Genomic DNA, 26,433 nt, shown 5'->3' on the forward strand with positions numbered 1-26,433 from the left:
CCGCTGTTCAGTTTAAATGCTTATCCAGAAAATCTGTGAATTTAATGCCAAGTAACTCAGTCCCTTTCTTTGATGGATGCAAACCATTTCTTTGTACAGTTTTTCATTGGACCAGCTGCAGACATCATGACTAATATAACCAAAGCCTTCCTTTTTACACCACTCCTTTAGCCACACATTAAATTCCACTACACGCTGGCCTTTCCCTTTTGTTCCTTATATACTGGTAAAACCTCTGAAAAGATAAGCCTACAACCTATACTACTAAGCTCATACTCCAAGCTCTGGAAATCATTCTGCACAGAAAGTACATCTTTTTGGGAGAGATCATTTGTGCCAAGATGTATAATAGCATCAACATCACAGTCCTTATTGGCACTCTTGACTATCTTCATAAATGACTTAGATGAGGGAATAGAAGGGAAACTCATCAAATCTGCAGATGACACTAAACTGGCAGGAAACGACAAGCTCAGGATCCAAAAAAATCTTGACAAACTTGAACAACAAAATAAATTTCAATGTGGAGAAAAGCAAAGTTTTACATTTAGGCAGGAAAAGTCAAAGGTATAAGTACAGATTAGGCAAGATCTGGCTCAAAAGCAGTAATTGTGAGAGGGACCTTGGAGTCCTAGCAGATGATCACTTGAATATGAGCCAGCAGCATGCAGCAGCAGCCAAAAAAGCTAATACAATCCTGGATTATATAAACAGACACATCAAGATCACGTGAAGTACTAGTACCACTTTATAAAACCCAGTAAGACCACACCTGGAATACTGCAACCGATTTCGGTCACCATACTACAAAAAAGATGTTGAGAGTTTGGAAAAAAATCAGAGAAGAGCAACTAAGGTGATCAAAGGCCTGGAGACCAACACATACGAAGAACAGCTGCAGGATTTGGGTCGAAAAGAAGAATTAGGGCTGACATGATAGCAATATTCCAGTATTTGAGAAGCTGCCACAAAGAAGAGGGGGTTAAATTATTTTCCAAAGCACAGGGGGCAGGACAAGAAACAATGGTTGGAAACTAATCAAAGAGAGAAGGAACCTCAAATTAAGGAGAAACTTCCTAATAGTGAGGATAATTAACCAGTGGAACAGATGTTGCCTTCAGAAGCTGTGGGCACTCCATCACTGGAGGTTTTTAAGAAGAGACTGGACAGTCACATGTCTGAGATGTTACAGGTTCTCCTGCTTGAGCAGGGGGCTAAACCAGAAGACCTCCAAGGTCCCTTCCAGCCTGTTCTAATTCTAATTCTAATAGGCAATGGATATTTTGGCTCTGGCCATGTCCACAATGGCAGTCATTTTGAGTAAAGGCAAGGCCATTCAGGGGCAGCCATTTTGTGAAAACAGCCATAATCAATTCTCAGAGCTCCAAATTTCTTCCATGAGGCATCTGGAGAGGATCAAGTCCATAAATTCAACACCAGTTCCTCAAGAAAGTCCACAAGAAGGGCCCTTTCTTTAGCCAGATTTAATGTCCTTCCAACAGCCATTACTGAAGGATTTTTTTAAAAATCCCCTTTGAACAAAGACTGTGTCCATGCAATGGTGGAATAATTGAATCATTGGAACACTTTATGCTGTATTGTCCCGTCTATGCAGCAGCATGTCAGCAGTTATTATTTCCACTTTTTATTAAATACCTGCTCATTCTGATTTGTTCTATTTTGTTGCATTTCTATGCCGCCCAACTCCCAAGGGACTCTGGGCGGCTTACAACAGAGAATAAAACAATGCAACAATATCCCATACAAAAGTTAAAAGAAGACATTAAAACTTCTTTTTTAAAAACACATACACTCCAATTTGTGGCCGGGTCTCACAAGATCACTATAACGAGATCAACGGCCCCAGGCCTGCCGGAAGAGCCAAGTCTTCACCGCTTTCCGGAAGGCCAATAGGGTGGGGGTGGTCCGGACTTCAGGAGGTAATTGGTTCCAGAGAGCCGGGGTAGCCACAGAGAAGGCCCTCCCCTGTGGGCCCACCAGCCAACATTGTTTAGCTGACAGGACCCAGAGGAGACCGACTCTGTGGGATCTTACCGGTCGCTGGGAGCTATGTGGTAGAAGGCAGTCTTGAAGATAGCCTGGTCCTGAGCCATGTAGGGCTTTAAAGGTAATAACCAACACCTTGAATTGCACCCAGAGACCGATAGGGAGCCAGTGCAGCTCACGGAGAATTGGTGTAATGTGGGTGTATCTAGGTGCACCCACTATAACTCGCGCGGCTGCATTCTGCACCAACTGAAGTCTCCGAACACTTTTCAAGGGTAGCCCCATGTAGAGCATGTTGCAATAGTCCAACCGTGAGGTGACAAGGGCATGAGTGACTGTGAGGAGAGCCTCCTGATCCAAGTAGTGTCGCAATTGGTGCACCAGATGAACCTGTGCAAAGGTCCCCCTAGCAACAGCTGTCAGATGTTGTTCCAATCTCAGCTGTGAGTCTAGAAGGACAGCCAAATTGCGAGCCCGTTCTGAGGGGGGCACTTTCTCTCCCCCCAGAACCAAGGATGGACAATTGACATAGTCTTTAGGGGGCAATACCCAGAGCCATTCGGTTTTGTCTGGGTTAAGTCTGAGCCTGTTGACTCCCATCCAGATCCTCACAGCCTCCAGGCACCGGCACATCACATCTACCGCCTCACTGAACTGACGAGGGGTGGAGATATACAGCTGGGTATCATCAGCATATTGCTGATATCCCACCCCGTGTTGTCGGACTTGAACTCCTCTTAGATATTTTAGCATATTTATACATACGAATATATACATTTCTTTTCTCTTGTATTTTATTTTAATTAACTGCAATTTCTGTATCTGCACACTGGTCTATGACCGAATAAAGATTTGATAATGGAGCAGCAATTCAAGGCAGTAGTTCAGGGATTAATAGAATAAGACACTTGGAAAATATCTTGGAGGTCTTCTAGTCCAATCCCTTACTCAAGCAGGATACCCTAGAGACCATTTCAGACAAATGAGTGTCCAATATCTTCTTAAAAACCTCCAGTTTTGGAGTACCCACAACTTCTGGAGGCAACTCGTCCTGCTGGTTAATTGTTCTGTCAGGAAATTTCTTCTTAGTTCTAGGTTGCTTCTCTCCTTGGTTAGTTCCCATCCGTTGCTTCTTGTCCTGCCTTCAGGTGCTTTGGAAAATAGATTGACTCTTTCTTCTTTGTGGCAGTCCCTCAAATATTGGAACAGTGAGGTCACCCTTGTCCTTCTTTTCATTAAACTAGACATACCCAATTCCTGCAACCATTCTTTGTATGTTTTAACCTCTAGTCCCTTAAATGCCTTTCTTGCTCTTCTCTGTATTCTTTCTAGAGTCTCAACATCTTTTTTATATTGTGGTGACCAAGACTGAAAGCAATATTCCACATGTGGTCTTTTTGCTGGAGGCCACATTTCTCCACCATGACAAGAATGGATGCAATGGACAATCTTCTCCTTTGTAAATTTATCTAACCAAAGTCACCCCAGTTCTGAGCTAGTATCCCCTCCCATACCAGCAGATTCCCAAACTGTTGCTAATTGTTATATAAAAATACTCATTATGAATGGGACTGTCCCAGTGTTACGCTGCTTGCAAGAGGCAGGATAAGCCTAAATAATATGTGGCTGAGAAAAAGTATGTCAGGACGCCCACTTCCACACTGTCAAGAATCCCTGGCTCTGTCTTGTCAAGCAGGGAGGCTATTTGGAGCACTTTTACGGTCAGTGAAGTATTTTTAGGATATGGAATGTCTCCATCCAGTCAAGATGGCTCTTGGGTCTTCCTAGACAGGAAATCCCTGTTTATTTGATTTGATCCACAATAGTTTTCCTGTTGCTCTCCGGCTTTATTTCATGCTTCCTGACTTTGCTCCAGGAGCCACCTTCTGTTTTAGTGCTGTCCACCATGCAAGCGAAGCCAAATTTTATCTAATTAGGTTAAAGGGAGTCCCATGGAGCTCAAGGAAAGGGGTCAAGAAAGTTGGCAGCTTTAACTATGCAATCAAAGACCCGCCCTTTTGTTTCTTTTGTAAAAAAAAGGGGGGGGGGGAAGGTAGGACTTTATTCACATGCTGGTGGACATCATCTTGACTTTTTTGACCTCATCCCCAGACATATCTTGAGGGAGCCAAGGGCTAGACTGGTTCGGTAGAATCAGATCTAGAACCTCAGAAGACATAGAATCCTTGAATTGTGAACTTGGAAGGGATTCCAAAGATTATTTTAGCAAAAGTAACACACCAGTATTTATTTATTCGTATTAATTATTAATAGCATTTATTTGCAATAAGAAATGAATAATTTTGCAATTGTAAAATGAAAAGTGGAAATATGATACAATAAGAGTAGACAAACATTAGTAGTTTGTGTTTACTGGAATGGAATAATTCATATAATAGGGACTTTTTTAAGCATCTTCAAGCAGAAGTTGAATTGATTGTGACGAATCTTTATTTATATCCACATAATGTACAGATGTTAACTCACCGTCACTGGGCTCAGGTTCCTCTCTGTTTTGTACATTAATTATCACTGAGGAACCAACATTTGTACAAAAATGAGTGGTTGTCAGTGATATATCTGCTGGGGATGAAACCTCCTTTTCTGCACATTTTTGCAAAACACTTTTATTACAGATAATCATAATGCCACCCAACAGGAATGAAGAGGCAGCACTATAGCCAACATAAATAGAAGCACCAAACTCCTGGTGCTCTGGAACTGTAGGCGTTCGCAAGGACTCAGAAAACATAATGGCTGAATTAACCAAGATGGAATACATATTCCAGGAAACCATGATGGAAGACCATGATCCCTGATAAAAAAAATCAGAAGACCTCCAACCAGGGGTGAAATGTAAAATTTGTTACTACTGGTTCTGTGGGCGTGGCTTGGTGGTGGGGGTAATATGACTGAGTGGGCGTGGCCACCTTTTTTTTTTTAACTTTTAAAACCATTTTTTCTACAACGTCTTCGGCTGAAGAGGTTGTAAAAAATGCTTTTAAAGCCTCTGACGATCCCAGCTGACTTGCCTGAGTGGTATGAACCTGGGACAGAAGCTTGCTGTGAGATGCTGCTACCCGTCTGAGAATGGGATGACTTGTAAAGGGGGGCCATGTGTGAATGATGGGATGGCATATGTGAACGATGGGTTGCTTTGGACTCAGCCTTCTCGTTCGCAGCTTTCTTGGAAGAATGAACGGCAGACGCGTGTGAGCGTTGGGGTGAGGAGGCTTTCTTAGAAGAGTGAGCAGTGGCCTCATGTGGCCGCTGGAATGGCGCATGTGAATGATGGGATATTTCGGATTTGGCCTTCTCGCTCATTGTGTCCTTCACCTGAAGATCGGCATGAAGCTGAAGATCAACGTGGGGTAAGTCTTTCCTGTTTGAAACGAAGTTATCGCACTGTTTGTTTAACGTTTGGATGTGTTGTATGTCCTTTTCGAGCTCTGGATCTTCTAACTTCGACTGGATGCGGATGAGTTAGCATTCACAATCCTTCTATTGCAGATATAGCAAATCCATATTATTATCCATTGAGCAGATGCACCCAGGGGAGAGCTCTTCTCTGGGTGTATCGTGAAGAAGTATAAATTTCTCCCAGGCTTTGGTATGGTTTCGATATTTCTTATCCCATTCATCCTCCAGACTTGCTCGCATGGCATCGGTAAGCTTTCTCAGGTCATAGGTTTTCTGAGGTGCCGCTGCCTCAGAAATTTGGATGTCCAATTCTGGGTTTGTATCGAGGTTAGGTGGGGGAGAGGATCGGCATTGCTGGTGAATCAGATGCTTCTGCCATGATTGCATGAGTCTCCAGGGCGTCCGATACTTAATTCGTGTCAAGATTAGCTGGGAGGATCAGCTCTGCTGATACATTAGAGGCCTCAACCATGACTGGGAAAACTAAGGGGATTTCTGGATACTGGATACTAGAGTGCATTGCAAACTTTAGGCGGTGTTGATGCAGTTTGCTTTTTGACCACTGGGATGTGTTGCAAATTTTAGGAGATGTTGCAGTTCACCTTTTGACCACTGGGGTGCATTGCAAACTTTAGGAGACATTGTAGCAGTTCGTTTTTTGACCACTAGGGTGCGTTGCAAACTTTAGGAGACATCATTGCAGTTTGCCTTTTGACCAAGGATTTACAGTTAAGGTGAGATTCATAATCTGTCCCATTTCCTAGTGTAAAAGGATGGTAGATCTGTCCCCCTGTTCAGAAAGCAAGTTTCTCTCCTCCGTGGCAATTTGTAATGGCTGGAGCTTTGTTTTACACCCAGGCAGACAGCCTCAGTGGCCAAACAGGCACACAGATGTGGTCACATGTCATGGACTACATTTCCCATAATGCAATCTCTGTCTACATCTCCCACAATGCAATCTCTTAAAGAGACAGCTCTTAATTCTTAAAGTAACTAATTTACTTCCTAAACAGCACATGATCAAAAGTTAAGAAATCCTGTCCCCCACTTTAACATATTTTAACAATTCTTTCTACCCACTACAACTGAACAATACATATTATTTAAATATTAAACATAAATCCATGTCAATGAAAGTTCACATAACTGGAAGCCAAAAATCTGAGCCACTTACTTTGTAACCAAAGGATCTTCATTACCTCTGATTTGCAAAAGACTTAGATTATCAACCAAGCTGGTGACTCTAAGTTTGGTGAAACAAAACCAAGATGGAATAGTTTAGTAGTAATTTATTCAATGCATGTCTGTGTAATCCCTAATCACACACAAACAAAGGTACAACATAGTAGGAAGAATTTCTTCATGGAATATCTGTGATAGTTTTCACAAATGATTCTTTTATACTATATCAGAGTTTTTGAACCTCATCAACTTTTCTGGTTTGAGTGAGCTGGTATCCAGAGAACCAGGTAGCTTATTCAAAAGCAGTGGAATTATATTTGAAGTAAACCCCCAAATCTCCTTAGTTGGTGACCACCAGTGGTGGGTTGCTACTGGTTCACACAGGATTGGACAAACCGATAGTGGCGGTGGTGGGAGGCTCCGCCCACCTGTCCGGATGCTTCTGCACATGCGCAGAAGTGCCCTGCGCGCATGAGTGAACTAGTAGTGATGGGATTTGGAACCCACCCCTGGTGACCACAGATAGATAGTAGCAGCTGTCTCTCACTATCTCCAATGCCGGATGGCCAGCACCTCTTCCTTTCTCCTCCAAAACGTCCGTTTTCAACTGTCATTGGACATTCCAACTGCCACTCCTCAACTGACAAACGACAGAATTCCAAAGGACAAATCTCAGTCAACAGTTCCCATCTTTTCTTTCGAATTACCACACACATTTATATACAAACAAAATAGGTCAATAGATGTAGTCTAGTCTTAATGGAAGATAATGTGCTAAATATCTTGTCTCTCCATCTGCCATTTTAAGTCATTATCAACTATTTATCTCCACCAAATTCCCTCCTAAAGCAATTTAGAAGTACAAAATGTTCAGAGAAGATGCTTTATAATGTACCAAAGGGATCAAAATGTACATGAAAGAGGTGAAAACAAAGAACCAGCAGTGGAGAAGAGGAAGATGGCCTGGAGGTGAACCCTTTGGCCTCTTAAGTTATCCTTCAACTCCAAACAGGATTCAAATAGTTTAAAAGACTAAGACCTGATTCTGGAATGGGATAAGTCCTGTACTTCAGTAAAATAAGGTTTATCAGGTATGTCAGAAAGCATTAATACAGCTTTTAAAGACTCATCAAATAAAGTACACACTTTGGTGTAATGGTTAAGGCACCAATCTAGAAACTAGGAGATTGTGAGTTCCAAACCTGTCATAGTTTTTTGAAAGCCATCTGAGTGATTTCAAATCAGTCGTCCTCTCTCAGCCCAGTCCACCTCACAGGGTGGTTGTGGGGAAAAGAGGAGGAAGGGTATTGTGTATATTCGCCACCTTGAGTAATTTATCAAATAAAAGTGGGCTACAAATATAAATTTGTTCGTATGTTCAGTCAATCCAGTCAAAGATGGAGAAAAGCAACCTAGAACTAAGGAGAAATTTCCTGACAGATAGAACATTTCACCAGTGAAACAAATTGCCTCCAGATGTTGTGGGTGCTCCAATACTGGATGTTTGCAAGAAGAGACTGGACAGCTACCTGTCTGAAATAGATGGCACCTGTCTAGGGCAGGGGTGTCAAACTTGCGTCATCACGGTGGCATCACGTGACGTATTGGGACTTCTCCCCCTTCGCTAAACCGGACGTGGCCGTGGCCAGCCCGTGTCTAAGATCTCCTGCTTGAGCAGGGGGTTAGACTAGAAGGTCTAGTCCAGGGGTGGGCAATTGTGGCTCTTTTACAACCTGTGGACTTCAACTCCCAGAATTCCTGAGACAGCAAGCAGGGCGATGATACCAGGCAAAAGTCAGGGTTGTCAGTTCCGTTTGCAGTGGAGCGAGGGGAGAGCCTGGCCGCAAGGGAATGAATGAAGGCCTCGGGCATCGCGTAATGAGGCCTGTGAACCCCGGGGGGCTTTGCGTGGCTTTGAAGGCGAAAGCGGCTGCCTTAGGGCAGGGGTGGGCAACTGTGGCCCTTTTACAACCTGTGGACTTCAACTCCCAGAATTCCTGAGACAGCTTGGCTGGCAGCTTGGCTGTCTCAGGAATTCTGGGAGTTGAAGTCCACAGGTTGTAAAAGAGCCACAATTGCCCACCTCTGGTCTAGTCAAAGATCCCTTCCAAGTCTGTCATTCCATTAACTTAGTCTTGCAATCATTATGATTCCCAACTGGCTTATTACTCATGTTGAGCAATATTTAAAGGGCAAAAATGCAAACTATGCGGCAAATTTATTCAGAATAAAAAGTTACTATAAAGATCTTTTTCATTTTTAGTACTAAGCTGTGCACGCTTCAACGTTTCTTTTAATGCTTGGTGTAAAATCCATACGAGTGTCCTCAAGGTCTAAAGAAAGGGTCTTTTTGGAATACTCTTAACAGGGTTGTTTTCAGTGGTGAAATGTAAAATTTGTTACTACCGGTTCTGTTTGTTACACCAAGCATGGCTTGGTGGTGGGTAATGTGACCGGGTGGGCATGGCCAACTTTTTTTTTCTTTTAAAAGCATTTTTTCAGCTGAAGAGGTTGTAAAAAAAGCAATTATTTTTGCTTTTAAAAGAAAAAAAAAGCCTCTGATGATCGCGCGGCTCAACGTGTTGTAATTGGCTTCTGAATTGCAGCAACAAATTTCACCTGAAATTTGCCAAAGCTTTTTGCCAACAATATTTGTAATCCATTTTTTAAAACTTTAGTACTTTTCTTATCAACCCCCCCAAAGTTTCAGTTTACAGTAATTAAAAGTTCCCCTTCTAGCCAATTTTGTTTACTGTAATTATCCAAAAATCTCTTCGCTTTTTTAAAGCTTCTTACCCATTCCAAATGGAGCTGAGTTTTCTAGCACCCGAAGACTGCAGGGACTTTTCTTTAAGAAAGTTTGTTGTACGATTGAGAAGGGACAATCCAGCTGCTCCTGTGCTGCTGTCCATTACTTTCTGTCGTGCTAGCTTTTCATGTTTTTGTGATTCTGTGGTCTGAATTACCTGATCTGCTCCATCAGAGCTCATTATAGCTTGTTACAGAATAACAGAAGAGTTGGGAGAGACCTTGGAGGTCTTCTAGTCCAACCCCCTGCTCAAGCAGGAGACCCCAGACCATTTCAGACAAGTGGCTGTCCAGCAATTGGTTCTTTTGGATCCAGAGACAATAAAGAGTCCCTTGGGAGTTGGGTGGCATAGAAATGCGACAAAATAAATAAATAAATAATAATAAATAATAAAGACACCAGTAAATGAAGAGATTCTAAATGCTGCAATAATGGTGCCCACACGTCTGCCCGACATGTGGCAGAACATTCCGTGCCTGTATAGGCCTTACCAGCCACCTGCGGACACACCGTGAACAGCCCACAACCTGTTAGATGTCAAGGTCTTCTTCGAAAACGATGGACAAACAACAACATTAGCTGAAGCAAACAGGTTAAAAAGCATAACATAAAAGGCATACATTTTATGTCAGGAGCCCCTTAATGACAGCAGAGATATCCCATGCTGGCCAATTTCTCCACAGTGTACAGAGCTAAATTCTGTTGTAGAAAGTCCCAACTAAATAATAATCCCAGTGTTAGACCTGCCCCAACTTGGACATTTAGGCAAGAAACACCCTTGACTCCATTCGGACAGAAAGATATACTTTACTAAAAACCAAGTGGTTCACAGTATAACAAAGCCAGAACTGAAGTTCGTGCGCCAAAGTTTCCCGGTTAAATTTCCCCCCCCCCAGTTCCTTTCCCTCATTGCCCAATTTGAATACATGGTTTTGGAAAAAGAGCCTTGGTACTACAGTGGTTTAAAGCACCCTGTTATTAACACAGCTGCCTGCAATTTACTGCTGGTTCGAATCTCTCCAAGGCTCAAGGTTGACTCAGCCTTCCATCCTTTCTAAGGTGGGTAAAATGAGGACCCAGTTTGTGGGGGCAATAAGCTGACTTTGTATAAATATACAAAAGTATGAAGGCTATTGCTGAATGCACTATTGCTGAATGCACTGTAAGCCGCCCTGAGTCTCCGGAGAAGGGCGGCATATAAATCAAATAAAAAAAAAAAACAAAACAGTCTCTTCAATGGTGAGCTAGTTGGAGAGCCATTGCATTTCATTCCCAGGGCTTCACCTTGACTTTGTATCTCTGGAAGCAGTGGTGGGATTCAATTATTTTAACAACTGGTTCTGTGGGCGTGGCTTAGTTGGGGGTGTGGCTTGGTGGTCATGTGACCGGGTGGGCATAGCTAGCTGGTCATGTGATCGAGTGGGCATGGCTATGTGCATAGGGACTACTCAGAGGGCTGAAAAAAGTCATTTCTGACTGGTCCTCGCACTTATGACCATCCTCACATTTATGCCCGTTGCAGCATTCTTAACAACCGTGTCAATCATTTCACCACTACTTCTCTTTATCACAGTGACAAAATAGGGCGTAAAATGTAAAATGTGAGGACAGTCATAAGTTCAAGGACTGGTCAAAAGTGCGAGGACCTATCAAAAATAACTTTTTCAGCCTTCTGACTAATCCATATGCATATAGGCTATTCAGAGGGCTGAAAAAAGTCATTTCTGACTGGTTTGACCAGTCCTCGCACTTATGACCTTCCTCACATTTATGCCCGTTGCGGCATTCTTAACAACTGTGTCAGTCATTTCACCACTACTTAACTTCACCACAGTGACAAGATAGGGCGAAAAACGTAAAATGTGAGGACAGTCATAAGTTCGAGGAGTGGTCAAAAGTGCGAGGACCAGTCAAAAATAACTTTTTCAGCCCTCTGAGTAGTCCATATGCACAAAAGGACTACCCAGAGGGCTGAAAAAAGTGATTTCTGACAGGTCTTCGCACTTTTGACCAGTCCTCACCCTTATGACTGGTCATCATTTATGCCTATTGTAGCATTCTTAACAGCCGTGTCACTCATTTCACAACTGCTTCTCTTCACCACAGTGACAAGATAGGGTGAAAAACGTAAAATGTGAGGACAGTCGTAAGTTCAAGGAGTGGTCAAAATGCGAGGACCAGTCAAAAATAACTTTTTCAGCCCTCTGAGTAATCCATATGCACAAAAGGATACAGCAATAGAGAGGGATAAAGGAAGGAGAAGAGAGATGGAAGAAAGAAGGAGAGAGAGGGAAGGAAGAGAAGGGAGGGAGGAAGGGAAGGGAAATTAGAGTAGGAGTGAGGGTAAGAGAGGAAGGAAGAGAGGAAGAGAAGGAGAAAGGAAGAGGAAGTAGGGAGGAGAAGAAGAGGGGGAAAGAAAGAAGGAAAGAAAAAAGAGAGGTGGTAGGTTTGAGGAGAAATATTGCTGTACAGTAAAAAAGATGAAATGGAAGAAAGGCAACCCCAAACAAATATAAAGATATTAAGATAAAGAATGAATTGTTAAACTTTAAAGAATAAAAGAGAACAAATATGAATAAATAGCAATAATTGGAAACACACATACAAACTTACAATTTATTTTCTTTAAACAGAGTATTTGACCAGTTCACAAATTTAAACAGTGTTTAGTCATTTCAATTAAATTTACAATTTCTATATTTCCTTTTTGCCATATTTATTCCTCATCTATTTTTTTAAAAAAACAATATTACCCTTCATCCTCATCTCTAATCTTAATCAAATTCAATTTTTCTCTTCTATATTATACCCCTTCCCATTGTCATCTATTTTTATATCTATCCTCACATTGGTTAATTATGTAATATTACAGTTGTTTAATATAAATTCAACATTTTCATATAAATCAATTAGTTATATAACTATCTTTTTTGTATATTAATCAATATGAACATGAATATTCCAATTATTTCCATGCAATCCAATTTCTTACAAATCAATTAATTCAATAATAATAAACCAAATAATTTCCCCCATATATTCCTCCAAACCACAACTTAACCATTTCTACTTTCAACACAATATACAACTAATAGTATTTCAATTATTACAATTCCCTAGTTAAATAGAGCTTTTTTTCTTTTGTATTTTAAAATCTTGAAGTCTTCTCTTTTTCCCTAAATTTCCCATTATTTGCACCTACCTTTTTTGGTGAGGAAAAAGAAAAGAAATCTGCCTGCCTAATTTTCCAACGTTGCAGCAACAGCAAAGCCAACAGCCTGCTTTACTTTCAGTTTCGTTTTTCAGCATAGCTAGGGGAAAAAAAAATCTGCTCCAGCACTCTTTGCAAGCAAGCAGCAGAGTCCTCGCAAAACAGCTGAGAGCAAATCAGCTGAGAGTCGGGAGGCAGATCTAATCAACGGGCTAATTAGCCTATGCTGAAGCTCGGCGGGCCAATAAAATTACAAAAAAACACCAAACCGTTTGTTAAATTGCTGGCTCGCCCGCCCCTCGCCCACCACTATTTATTGGCAATAAATAGTGGTGCGGAGGGGGTGGGGCAAGCCAGCAATTTAACAAATGGTTCAGCTGAACCGCCTAGAACCGGCAGAATCCCCCACTGTCTGGAAGGTACGATGAGTAGTGCCAGCTCCCTTCTGCCATAGTTCATGACAGACTGGCATCTAACGAATGCGGAGCTCAAGTGTATGATGGCAGCTCTGGTACACCATTTTTATCAAAACTTGGCACCAAGTGCCTATATGATTCCCATTCTCTGTGTTTTCAGTTCCAGATGAAAGAAAGATAGACGGTTTATAAAACAGGCTAGGTTAGCCCAGCTCCTAAACTTTGGAAAATTGAGGCCCTCCAGATGTTGCTGAACCTGATCTACCAGTGATTTCTCCCATCAGGGTCAACTGCGGAAGATACTCAGAATTATTATGCAACAACCTATGGAAGGCCACTGGTTCCCCAACATCAGAATGAAGAAAAGTAAGTGAATTCCTATTCAGACATAATATTTTAGATTCTTTATAATAGGATCTCGTTGAATACGTGGCTGATCATTTAAAGGATCTTTCCTTTTAGATTTGCAGAAGCTAAAAGTGAGACTTATGACAAATTCACTGAGAGATTACTCAACACAGTAGGTATTCATGAACAGTATTCTGCTTAAGCGTTGGGTCCTTCTTTTCTGGAATAACAATTCAATGGCTCTTTTTGTATTTAGTCAGAAATCACAAGTGAACTTTTGAAGCTGTTAAAAAGATGGTCTGAAAAATCAAAAATCTTCAACAATCTGAAAAGCATTTCTTTGGGAATTTCCAAGTCCATACAGAACACCAGTTATATCTGTGAGTTTCATGTATAGCAAGCTTGTTTTTTTCCCTTCTCTTGAATTTGAATGGTAGGAAACTATAAGCAATTTTCAAATAATTATCTCCCCAAAAGTATGATTAACTGAGCTGTACTCCGTGTTTGAATCAGGCACAGAAGCCTGACTTCTATTAGCGTTGGGTGTCAGAATAACCCGTCTAAGGTTTTCTCAATTAACATGTATCTTTGCAAATTGTTCTCTGCAGATCAAAACATACATTCAGTCATAAAACATAATAAACAAGGGTGAATATGGCCTAACAGGAACACGAGAACAACAGATCATTTGCACACTTTCAATGAGAGGCAAAACACAGCTAGACAAAATATTGACACGGAGCTTAGATGCCAGCAGCCCTTTTCTGTCTCTTTTTACAGAGGAGGCGGCAGGCGGCTGGGGAAAAATATTAGGATCAGTCCAATGGGAAGTTTTATATAAAAATATATTTTATTCTTCATACTGTTGCCAGCTTCCCTTAAAACATTAACAGAATCCACAATGGAATAAGAATCAACAGCTCTACTAGATAACTGACAGTCAAGCTGAAACTAGGCTAATCAAGTAAAAATAGCAAACAGGGGAAATCTTTTATTCAAACTTCCTCAAGCCCCCAAATAAATTATCCAACCTAATCCACATATCAAAGGAAAAGGTCTGTAAACACAAATAGAGTTAATTAAATTGGTGTCCCAGAGGAGCTGTGTGTTCACAAGAATAAACATCACACATCCATGCCCCACGGGTGTCACCCTAGAATCAGTACATATGCACTTCCATATCCAGGACAAGCCCACCAGGTAAACCATCTCACTGTACCCCGTATCTCTGTAGCTGTCCCCAAGGCAAACTCCTTTGCTTTGGGTAATAAATATTTATCCTTCCCTCACAGCCCTCTGGAATTCATTTTTATTTATTTTGGTGCAACCCTGGCTCAAATTGAAACCTCAAATTTTGACAGTCCTTTTGACAGTCCCAAAGGAGAGTAATTTAGAACAATGCTTCTCAATCCCAGCAACTTTCAGATATGCGGATTTCAATTTCCAGAATCCCCTGGCCAGCAGGCTGGAGAATTCTGGGGAGTTGAAACCCACACATCTTAAAAGTTGTTGAGGTTGAAAAACATTAGTATAGAAAAATTATTTGTGACAGCTATCACCGACAGACCATTTAGCCAAGAATAAATTCTTTCTACTATATTATACCCTTGTCTGTGTATCATTGGAGTTACCTTAAGGTAAGATGGGCGGCCTATAAATTTGACTAATAAATAAAAATAGGGATTGCAGAAAGATGCATCTGTAAAAAGAAATGCTTTTTTGCTTTCATTTTCAACACATTTAAGCCACCAAATGGCTGCCTATTTTACTAAATCAAGTGGAAATGGAAATGTTGAGAGATATTATGGATATAAAGCAAATGGCCCTGATTTCTGGTTTCACTGATATTCTAGGCTGGATTTATATTTAATATTTATGTGACAGACTGTTCAGTTTATAGTGCATAGAAAGAACTATTAAACCATGTTGTTCCCTTGTTTGTGTGTCAATAGAGATTATGCACACATGCATTGTTTAAATGACAGCTAAACTATTCCATCTTGGTTTTGTTTCAGCAAACTTAAAGAGTCCTCAATCTAAGTTTTTTGTGAATCAGAGGTAATGAAGATCCTTTGGTTACAAAGTAAGTGGCTCAGATTTCTGGCTTCCAGTTATGTGAACTTTCATTGGCATGGATTTATGTTTAATAAATGGCTTTTGGCTTTTCAAACAAATAGGCTGAGACTGATTCCGGGCTTTATTATTTACTACTAATTAATTATTTGGATTAAATTATGATTTTATTGTACTTGTTTCTTAACTTGTGTTCGCCGCCCTGAGTCCTTCGGGAGAATGGCGGCATATAAATACATGTAATAAATAAATAAATAATAAATAATATTTAAATAATATATACTGTTCAGTTTGTAGAAGAATTATTAAATATGTTAATGTGGAAGACAGGATTTCTTAATTTTTGATAATAACATGTCTAATGTTCGTCTACATCACATGAAGTTCTGTAACTGCTAACAACACCTTGCTTTTTTCTTGATCATTGGCTAGTTGATTGGTATTTTAATAACAATATATTTTATTAAGCTATAAGCTTCATTTTAAGCAGCTTAAATATTTTTAGAATTTGCTATTTTTCAAACTTTTGAATGAGGAAAAGCGACATTTTTTACTCGTAAACCACTGAGATAATTAGATGGGTAGTGTATAAATTTCATAAATGGGAAGGAAATTTACTCTCAATGGAATAAAGGGTGAACCTCTAAATTACTGAAGTATTAATGTGCAACAGTCTGTATAATATATGTTCTGCTATTTTGTTTTAATTTCAGGAATCCTAACTTCATCTGCACAACCAATAAACCATTTGATCGGCAATTAGCAAATGAAAATGAATCTATGATTTCTAAACGGTCAGGCTTGATTAATGGAGCCCAGTTAGATGGTTATTAATATTTAGTATCTTCGGGTGGGTTTTGTGTATTATTGCATCAGCCACCAAACATTAGAGAATATGGCATGAAGAAAGTCAGGATGGCATGAATCCTGGCGTGGTGTGGATTGGAATCTGGAAAGCGTGTTATCTGCACAGCACCCATCCAGAAAACAGATACGCTCACTGTGAGGAATTCACCGAAGACCTGTTGATGATGCCCAAAGTAATATTTTGGGCTCAGGATCTGATGACCTTGAGTTGCATTGGAGTAGCTGTGGCCATAACCATCATGAGCTTTGCCTTAGGGGTTGTTGTCAAAGCCATCAAAGAAAAAAGAAAGTTCATCTTGTTTAGTGTTCACCTGTTGAACTTTGTAGCAGGAATCATGGTCCTAATTCCAATTTTCTGGCACACTTATTCCATCTTGGATAACAGAGACATTCGGTTTCCTGAGTCTTTCCAAATGTCTACTTTTCCAGAGCATTAATCCAGAAACAGGATACCACCATTGTGGGAGATTCATAGAACACAGGAAGATGTCCCCCCTCCCAATTTTTTGGGCTAAAGATCTAATGACCTTAGTGAGTCAATTGGGGGCCTGTGGGGATTTGCTTTATGGCCTTCTCCTTATGCACGACTGACAAAGACACGATAGAGAAACGCTTTGCTCACCTGTTTTAATCGTGGAGGTTTTATGAGCTTTTTTTTATCAGGACTCCTAGTCCTCATTCCAATTTCCTGCAACTTGTATTCCATTTTAATGAAGACAGTGATTAGGTTTCCTTGGGCTTTCCACATGCCTGCACTTCCCAAGGAGCAGGAGGTTGGAGCTGCCCTTTAATTTGGCTTTATGGTTGTAATGTTCTTCCTGGTGGGTCCTGTTCTGATTATTTAGAATAAAAGCATTTGGTAAATGCGGAGAAAAAAATGTTTTGCTGCCAGTAGACAAACCCCTGACAGCAATTGAGATTGGTGTGCATTCTGGTCCTTTGGTGATCATCTACCTCTGGGGAAAAAAAGAGGATCCTGAGCCCAGCCCAGATGACTTAACATCTGTAGACTATTAAGATATTAGATTATTAAGGTATTATTTTTAGAACCATCTATCCCTTGTACTGGGCAAATCGTAGTTTTCCAGAATCATCTGGGCCATCTGATTCCCTCTCTCCATAGACACAGTGCTGTTCTCTCCATTATGTAGGATAGCTTGAACTTTCCTGTCTGAAATCGGGATCTGTGACATGCCCTAAAATCTGGATCCCCTTTATAGCCAAGCTAAACTCGAGGGCCATCTGGTCATGGGGCCGCTCTGCCACAGATCTGCAGGTCGAGAGATTGAGCCCAGCAGCTTTTCCAGGGTCCCTGACAGGCATTTATTTGTACGTCAAAACTGAAGTGAGGATTTCAGGTGACGTTCAAAATCCATGCCAAAAAGGGAGGCAAAGAGAAGACACCAACTGCCTCTCTCAACCATTTATTGTTTTCCAAAGGAACCCTGGAAGGGTTGGAAGAGTTGGCTGTACATCTGTAGACTGTGTAGATGTAATTAAAAATTTCTGCACAAATCAACTTATGATCAAGTGCTTAAGGATGCTAAGGAAGTCCCAATTATATTAGTTACCACATGCCAATAAACGCAGACTGCAAATGTGAACATCAGCAAGATGGGCAGCACAGAAGTCTAAATAACAATCACCTCCATAAGTAACAAGCTCCTGAGCTGTTAAAACACATGAAGCCACCAGATCCTTTCCTTCTGAATCACAGCCCCAGAGCCATTAATTAATTTTATGTTGCTAAGAAATCAGATGGGAGGGAAGTGCACTCCCAATGTAGTGAATGGTGGAAGTCTTTCATACCTCTAGGTTATTCATGTACTGATCTGCAAGGGTCTGTGTAATAGTATCAGTATCTGCTGTGCGATTGTCTTTTGATTTGATTTGTTTATTCACAGGACCTACGGACCCTCCTTTGGCAACCACCCAGTAAAAAGGAATGTGTGATTACAAAAAGTGCTTATTTATTTGATATGTTGGGAAGGGTTTTGTGTAATACTCCAACAGCTGTTGGAAGGTTGGAGAATATGGCAGGTAGAAAGTCAGGATGGCATGTATCCTGGCGTGGTGTGGGTCAGAATCTGGAGAGCCTGTTACTTGCACAGCACTCATTCAGAAAACAGATACATCCACTATGAGGACCTGGGGATGTAGCCCAAAGAAATATTTTTGCCTCAAGATCTAATGACCTTGAGGACTCCGCCCCAAGATGGTTGTTGAAGGGTAGGAGATTTTTCTTTCTTACCCATGATCCATCTGCTGGTTTGCTGCCAGAGCCGGTTCTTTGGCAGCCCTGCCCTCTGGATTTGAATGGGGGCACTTAGGAATGACCCAAGACGGCTTTTGGACAGCTGTGGGCCCAGTTGGGAAGGGGGAATCTTAAAGACTGCAGCTCCCTGTGGGAGTAGCCAGAAAGTCAACGGTCTTTTCTCCATTCCATGAACGCGTGCAGATATTGCCCAAAGAAATTTTTTGTGGCACATTTTTTTTAACTTACAAGATCAATCAATCAATATTATTTAATTTGTCCATGACCAGCCAAATGTAAAACAAAATGGTGCGATCTAGATAAATCAGATAAAATCTAGATAAAATATTAACAGCTAACAAAATAAATCACAGAAAATAACATTCACTCCCAGAGGGAATGAGCCCCAGAACCATGTTGATTCAATTCAGCTCACCTACCTATCTCACCCCAAATACTCCAAATGAGAAAAAAGTAGTTTTGACAACTATTCTTTATTTGGTCATAGACCACCATGTAAAAAAAGGCTTCTTGAGACATTTTGGCTCAGTTCAAATGTAGTCTCTGTTGTTATCAGTTTAAAAATTAGTATTAAACAACGTTTAAGTAGTTGTTGTATTGTTTAAGTAGATTTTCTATTAAATTTTCTATTATGTACTGTATATTGCATGGTGGATGCTAGCTTTTATATTGTTATTTTCAGCATTCCCCATTTGATTATTCTTATTTAATTTCTTTTTATTTACCGTATTGTGTTATGGTTTTACTTTTCATTGTACAATTACAAAATAATTTGTTTCCTACTATAAGTAAATACTTACAGGATTTAATACTCACAATCTATAGTCTCCTGGATAGAGAGCTGAAGGACGCAGTGCAAGACAGACAGAGGGGTATGGAGAGGGCTGTACCAGAGTGGCTGAGGGTCAGACACGACCAAATGGCTGACCACAATGACGGATAGAGAGCTCTGATGTTGTTCCTGGGACCTTTGGGAGCCACTGTTGATCATGCAAAAGCTCCCCTCAAACAACAACCCCACAGTTTTTATCAAAACCCAGCACCGTGACTTCATGGCTCTGTTGTGGTCAGGAAACTGCAAGACCTGGCCTTTGAATGGGTGGCACCTAACTCTGGACAGGAATGGAAAGTCTGAGACTTTCACACCTGAAAAAGCTTGGAAGCTACGTGAATATTCCTTCCCTTCTCCTTTATTCAGTAAAAACAAGTTTTTTTAAAAAAACAAGTAGGTTAGCTCAAAACAAGCTGTAAACCTCTAATCTTTTCTTAATATGAAGAGGAACTCAAAATATGTCACTAAACTCCTCGAAATAACAAAGGTCTTCCGCGTTGCCCCTAAATTCCACCCAACATATTTTAATTTCCTTTCATATTTTTGCTTTACATCAATTTTACATTTCTGAGTAATATACTGTATACAGTCCGTTAACTTTAAGATACAAAATGTACACCATTGGCATGCTATGCCCAAATTTAAAGTATTGGTCATGACTGGGCTCCATCCTGAGAACCTTTGACTGAATTCCTCCAGCAACTTCTGGATATTCGATGGCGCTGCTTTCGTAAACTGTGGATGCAGGATGGAGACACAACATTCTTGCTTTCTAGCACACCTTCCTTGTTAGCAGGAGGAGAATACACTGCCCTCATTTACTGCCACTAGGGCATCAGCGATGGTGTCCAAGAACTCATGTCCACATACTGGTAAAAGAGAACAAATCCGACCATTATAACAATCATCTATTGAGGCAACTCATGCTAGAACTCTTTGTGACCTCAATGATATATTGCAACCCCAGATCCATAGTAGGTTCAGCAAGACACTCATCTAGGAGATAGTTAAAAACAGTCACAGGTTTACTATAAGCACTTCTGTTTAAAAACTACTTTACCTAGTTTTTTGTACTGGATTTTCTTTTTCTGTGGACATCAATCCATCCTGACCCTTCAAGGTATTATTTTTTGGCCCATCTATCTCTTTTACTGGGCAAATCGTAGCTTTTCCAGAATTAGCTGAGCCATCCAATACCTTCTCTCCATAGACACAGTGCCCTCCATTACATAGAACATCCTGAAGTTTCCTCTCTGAATTTTGGTCTTTGACAGTCCTTAATACCTGGATCCCCTTTACAGCCAAACTAGACTCGAGGGCCATCTGGTCATGGGGAAGCTCTGCCACAGTTCTGCAGCTCCAGTGATTGAGCCCAGCGACTTTTCCAGTGTCCCTGACCAGCATTTAGTTGTACATCAAAGCCGAAGCGAGGACTTCAGATGATGTTCAAATCCATGGCAAAAGGGAGGCACAGAGACAGGGGGACCAAGGAAGGAATGTGATGGGTCCCTAAACCACCACTTGTTTAATTCTTAATGGTGATAAATCTAGCACAATTTTCTGTTATAAATAATCTTTCCATTCCTCCAAAGGAGGGGCTTGTGCTGACCTCCACCCCTTTTATTTTGGAACTGCTGATCCATCCCTTTATTAGGTGGCTGTTTAACAACTAAAGCATTTTTTAAAACAATCAGGTAGACCATGCCAGTCAATGAAAGCTCTATCAGACATTGTTCTAAATATATATTGCTTACCCTTTTCTTCATCATGTGCTCTTTTGAGGGACTAATGAAAACAAGAAACCTCTCCTTTTAAAGTTTAACAACCAAAACGATGCCACCCTTCCTTTCTTTCTGAATCGCTTACATTCATTGTCATCAATGAGAATTCCCTCTCTCAACCAACAAACATATCCATTTCTAACCAGCCTACGAGTCTGTAAGGACTCGGGTCAATCATGCGATCAACTAATGACAGTGTCGACCACCAGCCAATTCACGGGACATCCAGCCAGGGTAACCTCAGGTGATCCTCACATGGCGTGATCAGTCACATGAGCAACTGGCCACATAAGCTAAAAGCAGAAGGGAGCTGAAAGAAAACACTTCAACTGAAGTTCTGCTAAAGATGTTACCTAGCCTGGTGACAAAATGTTCAGAAACTAAACAAAGCTTGGAGAAAAAACCACCACCACCAGTTTCCTCTCTCGTTCTTTCAAGACACTTTCAGCTTTCCTCCTGATGAATTGGGACCTTTTCTCCTTGTTTCACTTTTACTCAGGTTCCCTCATAGCACCACCATAAAGAGAGGCACCTGCAAGTTAACATTTCTGTCTTTCTTCTATACTCCTTCTGTCTCTTTCTCTCTTGCAAGGGCCTGCATTAAATTTACTAGATAAATAAAATAAAGGCTGGAGTCCTGATGCAAGACATCAGGTGATAAAAACCAGAATGCAAAGGGTTCTTGGGAGCTGCACAACAGATAAGCAATAGCAATAAGCAAACTATTGCTTCTAGGAGACTTTATAGGTCTCCTCAAGAGAAGGAATCACCTTTTCCTAACAATAGGAGATCTAGGAAGAGGCATTTACAATAACACTTAAAACGTAGGTGTTATTCCGATAAAGTCTGGCCCAATTACTACAATCCGCTTTTCACCTGAATAGGAAGCAAGCCTCTCCCCACCCCTCCAAGTTTAACAGTTTAACAAGTTTTTACAGCTCCTGTTCCGCTATTTCCAGGGAATTCAGGCTCCCAGAATCATCAGGGTCTCTGAAATCTTGCAGAATTTCCATGCACAGTGATGCACTCAGTTCTCATGTCCACATTATTTGCATGTTTCTGGGTCCCCCCCTCCCCCCAATAAATGGTTACCGGTAATTCAAATTAACAGAACAGTACTATAGAACCTGGCTAATTATCTCTCCAGGTGGACTTTGACCTAATATTTTGGACTTTTGGACTTTGAGCTAACCATTGGTTAACCCTTCTTTTCCTTAGCTTTAAAAGGAAGGAAGGAAAAAAGCACAGACATTTGACAACAGCCTGTTACTCCTTTTGCAATGGCAAGGAGTTCCAAATGCACACACTGAATTAGATCTTAAAGCCTCACAAAGGATTTATCAAACTTCATCCCTTTTATCTGAAGTGCTCCTCAAATGCAGTACTAAAAACTAGAATAATCAACCATTTTTTAACACTGTATAAAATTCCCAGGCACTACCTGATCCCCACTAGGAAATTAAAAGCGCCCCCCTAATCCCTAAATGTTCCTAACTTGTCAAGTCAACCCACAACTGAACTCCAGGGTAACGTGGATAGCAGGATCTAACTTGCATCAGTCATGGACAGCCAACACAGGATGTCTCTACCTGCCTTGTCCAGAAGAATCAGCTGATCTTTAAAAGCAGCCACTTCTTCACTTGGCTGCTGTTCCTTTCTCTGAATAGCTTCTAATTGCTCCCAAACATTATGAAGAGCAGTGAAAAAAACCCATCCTAATCTTCTCCCCCACTCTCCAAAACTGCAGGTGTTTAAGCATTGCATTGCCAGTTGGAAAGTGGGGGACTGCTCACTGAGATTTATCACTGGAATTCTGTCGTTTGTCAGTTGAGGAGTGGGAGTTGGAATGTCCAATGACAGTTGAAAACGGACATTTTGGAGGAGAAAGGAAGAGTTGCTGGTCATTCGGCATTGGAGATGGTGGGAGACAGCTGCTACTATCAATCCATAGTCACCAATTGAGGAGATTTGGGGTTTTAACTTCAAATACAATTCCACTGCTATCACGTAAGCGATGGAAATATGTAGTCAGTTTTGTAAGATGTGAGGAATTCAAGAAGTTATAGGTTACATTATTAAGTTATACAACTATCACAGATATTTTATTTATCCATAAGAAATTCTTTCAGCTATATGTCATACCTTGTGTGTCATTAGGTATTGCATAGACATGCATTATGTAAATGAAAACAAAAGTATTCTTCTTACCTGGATTTTTAGGCTTCATTATTAGTATATTAATGAGAAGGATATTAGCACTTTTAATATGGCAGTTCAGGCCTCTTCCCCATTTATAAGAGAGGGTGTTTTTCTTTTAGCTAAAGTCATTTCTTTAGGCATGCAACAACCAGCCTTTTCAGCAATTACACAACAGAGTGTATTCTGAAAGTCCTGAACATAACTTGCAACTATCATGAAAGATACTAACCTAGCTGGGGAAAACTGGTGTAACCCATACATTTGTCACTTGCAGAATTTTATCTAGAATCAATATTTTCTATTGTTCAAAGTTCACATGCAATCAACGTATTTTACTGTTTTATCATTTACTTACTGATGTACAACAGATAATGTTTCATTTGTTGCTGTAACCCATAAAGACTTGACACACACACACACACCCCAAATTTGTGCTTTTTGTGCTTTGCCAGAATTACTTAGTGATTCATATTTTCAGGAGGCAAAGAAGCCCCTTTGCAAGGTGAAAATCTCTCCACCTCATCAGCTCCACGCACTTGAGATGCCTGTGTTTTGAAGCAACAATTCTATTTTGTTCTTGTTTCAGCAAACTTAGTCATCAACATGATGGATAATCTAAGTTATTTGCAAATCAGAGGTGCTGCAGATCCTTTGCCTACAAAGTAGGTGACTCAAGATTTCTGGCTTCCAGTTACGTGAACTTTTATTGGTATTCTAAGTTGGACTCACGTTTAATATTTAAATAATATAAATTGTTCAGTTTGTAGCATGTAAAAACAAATACTAAACTATGTTAAAGGGGGACAACTTAACTGTTGATAGTCATAACCTATCTGACATTTGTCTACATCCCATGAAGTTCTGTAACTGCTAACATAATGCCATACCTTTTTTCTTGACCATTGGCTAGCTAACTGGTATTTTAACAATATATTTATGCTTTTTAAAATGCATTGCTCCTTGTAAACAACTAATTTTTTTTAGAATATCTTATTTTTGAGACATTTGAATGCGGAAAAGCAATATTTATTTTTTACTTGTAAACCATTTAGTCACCTAGTTAATGATACAGGTAGTGTATAAATTTGATAAATACATAAATTAATGTTGCTAAAATTAGATGGGAGGGAAATTTACTTCCAAAGGAATGAATAGTGAAACTCGTTTACACATCTTGATTATTCATGCTTTAATGTGCAAGGGTCTGCAGAACCATATAAATATATGATGTGCTATTTTCTTTTGATTTGATTTCAGGAATCCTACATTAATCTACAAGAGCAATAAATCACTTAACGAGCAACTACCAAGTGAAAAAGAATCAATAATTACAATATGGTTAGCCTGGATTAATAAGGCCCAGTTAGGTGGTTATTTCCTGGGTATTTTGGGATCCATTATGTGCATTGCTTCAACAGCCATTGAATGTTGGAGAAAATGGCAAGTAGAAAGTAAGGATGGCATGTATCCTGGCGTGGTGTGGATTGGAATCTGGAAAGCCTGTTATCTGCACAGCACCCATCCAGAAAACAGATACATTCACTGTGAGGAATTCACCGAAGACCTGATGATGCTGCCCAGAGAAATATTTTTGGCTCAAGATCTGATGACCTTGAGTTGCATTGTAGGAGCCGTGGCCATAACCGTCATGAGCTTTGCCTTAGGGATTGTTGTCAAAGACATCGGACACACACACAGGTTGTTCATCTTGTTTAGTGTTGGAGGTGTTCTGAACTTTGTAGCAGGAATCATGGTCTTAATTCCAGTTTTCTGGAATCTGCATTCCATCTTGGAGAACAGACACATCGTGTTTCCAGAGTTCTTCCAAATGCCTACGGTTCCAAAGCACCAGGAGGTTGGTCCTGCTATTTATGTCGGCTATAGTGCTGCTGTTTTATTCCTGGCGAGTGGCGTTATGATTATCTGTAACAGAAGTGTTTTGCAAGTACATGCAGAAAATGTTTCACCCGCAGCAAATGTATCACTGACAACTCAATTTAGTACAAACTTTGGTTCCTCGGTGATAATTAACGTAATAAAGAGAGAGAAGTCTGATTTCAGTGATGATGAGAATTGATTATATAGAATATCTATATATTATGTAGATATAAATAAAGATTCATCACAATCAGTTCAACCTCAACTGCTTGACAACAGTAAGAAAATCCCTGTTAGTTGTTACTCCATGCCAGTAAGCACAAACTTCTAGTGTTTGTCCACTCTATTGTAGTATCATATTTCCAGTTTTCATTTTACAATGACAAAATAATTGATTTCTTAATGTAAATATAGGCTATTAATAATAAATACTACAAATAAATAAATACTGGATAGTGGATTACTTTTTTTTGCTTCTTTTCTCACTTCCAAACCTTCTTCCCAGGATAAAAGATTTCAACATTTTAGAAACTTGCACATTTGTGTGTTGTCTGAATTGGTCCAAATAACTCTTAACTCTATTACAAATTTTAATTGTAACAAATATGACTTAACTCCTCTCTTTTGAAATTCTGTGGACAGACATATCAAATTCGCACAGGAGGAGGTTAAAGGAATATAGCCTTAACATTCCGCCTTCCTGGACTGTGCAGTACACATTAAGGATGACAGATGCCTTAGCATTGAAGTTTACAGAAAACCCACACAGAGAGATCAATATTTATATTTTGATTCCCACCACCCACTGGAGCACAAAATGGGAGTCATCAGACTCCCTACACCACTGAGCTGAAGGCCTGCCTACCAGCGAAGTTGGGAAAGAAAAAAGAACGAAAACACGTCAAGGAAGTCCTCAGAACGGGTGGCTATGCCAGGTGGGCCTTCATCAAATCTCAAAAAAGACCCTACAGGAACTCCTCCATAACAGACAACAAAGAGAACAATAAAGGAAGCAATGTTGTCATTCCATACGTTGCAGGAATATTGGAAAAACTCATGAGGATCTTCAGCCAACACAACATACGTGCACACTGCAAGAGCAAGAGCACTTAGACTTATATACCGCTTCACAGAG

General features: G+C 40.4%; 2 long non-coding RNA genes and 1 pseudogene across 3 annotated transcripts in view; 2 read left to right on the forward strand and 1 right to left on the reverse strand.

The window, feature by feature from the left end:
• LOC117675988 (uncharacterized) overlaps window positions 1–22,902 on the reverse strand; it is a 44,115-nt gene extending 21,213 nt beyond the window's left edge. For both annotated transcript variants that reach the window (XR_004594320.3, XR_004594321.3), the window contains exon 1: window positions 22,815–22,902. This is a non-coding gene — a long non-coding RNA (uncharacterized LOC117675988). The remainder of the gene's footprint in view (window positions 1–22,814) is intronic.
• On the forward strand, window positions 5,038–25,758 carry LOC132711959 (uncharacterized). The gene is made up of 8 exons (XR_015729666.1): window positions 5,038–5,378; window positions 13,330–13,411; window positions 13,508–13,565; window positions 13,650–13,773; window positions 15,409–15,476; window positions 16,180–23,228; window positions 24,007–24,082; window positions 24,678–25,758. It is a non-coding gene; the product is annotated as an uncharacterized LOC132711959 (long non-coding RNA).
• LOC117675987 (claudin-4-like) lies at window positions 24,667–25,758 on the forward strand (annotated as a pseudogene).
• Window positions 25,759–26,433: the final 675 nt, after the last annotated feature.

Source organism: Pantherophis guttatus, chromosome 12, assembly GCF_059756535.1.
Source record: "Pantherophis guttatus breed Tessera chromosome 12, ASM5975653v1, whole genome shotgun sequence".
Taxonomy (NCBI): Eukaryota; Metazoa; Chordata; class Lepidosauria; order Squamata; family Colubridae; genus Pantherophis; species Pantherophis guttatus.